The 1,951-nt window shown below is 41.7% G+C and overlaps 1 pseudogene; it reads right to left on the minus strand.

Moving 5' to 3' along the window:
• Positions 1–296: 296 nt before the first annotated feature.
• On the minus strand, positions 297–559 carry LOC148774714 (diphthamide biosynthesis protein 3 pseudogene; annotated as a pseudogene).
• Positions 560–1,951: the final 1,392 nt, after the last annotated feature.

Below are 1,951 nucleotides of genomic sequence, written 5' to 3' on the forward strand. Positions count from 1 at the left end.
TCTTGCTTTGTTAGCACCTGTGTCTCCTCAGAAAATTCATTTCTGAGTGTTAGACAAAAGACCCCCTTTCAGGCCCTAGAAGGGGTCCCCCTTCCTGCAACAGTTAGGACAGTGTGCTTCCACTGCAGGGGGCATGTGTTTGATCCCTGGTTGGGGGACTAAGATCCTGAAAGCCACATGGTGCAGCAAATTGAAAAAAAAAAAAATTATCCCCATGAAGAAGATAGTGATTGAATTTGATTTTTCCAGCTTGGCTCATTCCCCAAAGTTTAGGCTTTGGAGTCCTAAAATCTTCTTTAGCATTTAACTAGTTCCTTATTGGTGGAAGAGGCTGGGACTGTCTCTCTACAAGTAAACTGACCTTTGTCATAAATCACTTTTATAATGAGAGAGAAGCTAGATCATGTTGCCATGTTTCCCCATTCACCAAATCTTCCTGAGTGATGCAGAATTTATTCCCACGTGGGCAGGGGTAGAAGTACATCTCTGAGTTCTTTACATATTGGAAGTCCTTGCTCTCCACCTCATTGTGAAACACTGCCTTCGTCACTAGGGCCATAGAGGTCTGTCACCTCTGCCGCCCTACCCAGGCCAAGGCCAGTCCAACTTCCAGGTCCCCAACCAGCCAGGCCTATTCATATTCTTCAGGTGAGGAAACTGAGGTTCATGGGGCTTGGGTAACTTGCTCAAGTTTAGATAGCCAAAAGAGGTAGAACCGGGATTTAAACCAATTCATGCAGTGTCAGAGCCTGGGCCATAAACCACATATGTGCTGCTTCACTCTGCAAAAAGTTATATTCCCAGTCTCACTTCTATGGAGGTAATCACTATGGGGTGCAGAGAAATCATTATTCTAAACCAATACTGTTAATACCATGGAAGGAATAGAATTGACTCAGGTCATGATTGTCTTGTTATTAATGATTTAAGGAATCAGAACAACTAATGCATTATGCCTGTGTACGAGAAACAGAAAGACATCTGGGAATGCAGGGCAAAAAGAGAACACTCATAACAATACGTGGGAATGGGCCCCCAGGGCATCTTCACTGTCTGTAAGCAAGAATGAAGTATGAACCCTCCCACCTTTGACTCTAGAGTCAAACTACAAATCAAACAGCAGGATCATTTGGTGAGGGTAATTGCCTGTTTCACAAAAACTATACACACATCATCTGTCTGCCTCTAGCTATAGAGTGTGGAAGGAAAAACTACCTCCTCAGTCTTCTGAGCGATATCCTGATGGTTGAGGGAGAGAGAGGGAGGGTTTTTTGGGACACCTGCATTATTTGCTGATTGGGGAAGGAATCATGAGAGACTCCTCACATAGTCTGGTTCAACAACCATATGAAAATTCCTATTCTATTCTAATTCCTATTTTACAGATGGGGAAACAGAGGCACAGGAATATTAAATAACTTACCCAAGAATACAAAACTAGTAAGTAGTAAAGCTGGGCTATGAATCCATCTTACTCTTACTCCAGAGCTCACATGCTTAACTACCGTGCTATACCACATAGAATATGATGTCCTCAGAAATCACAGACTTCTCTGGCCCAATGAGACCTTAAGGACCACAACCCAACCCAAATTACATCAGTCATCTTTGTTGTATTCAATTGTATTGCCTGCTTTTGATATCCCTGAATTTTCTGCTCTTGCCTCTGAACAATAACACTAATACCACTGATCTTGTCTCCATAAACTCCTCAATCCCATTTATTTTTACATTCTCTTACAACTCTCCTCTTGTATCCACCTTGTTTCTTTCTTTTTCTTTTGTCTTCAAGTTTTAAGCTTGGTATAGTAAAGGTAATAGGTATATTAAAGCCTTTAGCAAAAATAAGGACTTTGCCTATAATAGTCCATCCACTTGCCTTAATCCTGATAGTCTTTCAGGATGAAACTCTCTGGGGCAAGGATTATGTAGCTGAAGAGATTCTACATTC

This window comes from Moschus berezovskii, chromosome 20 (genome assembly GCF_049115385.1).
Source record: "Moschus berezovskii isolate FMDL1 chromosome 20, NW_MosBer_1.0, whole genome shotgun sequence".
In the NCBI taxonomy this organism is placed as follows: domain Eukaryota; kingdom Metazoa; phylum Chordata; class Mammalia; order Artiodactyla; family Moschidae; genus Moschus; species Moschus berezovskii.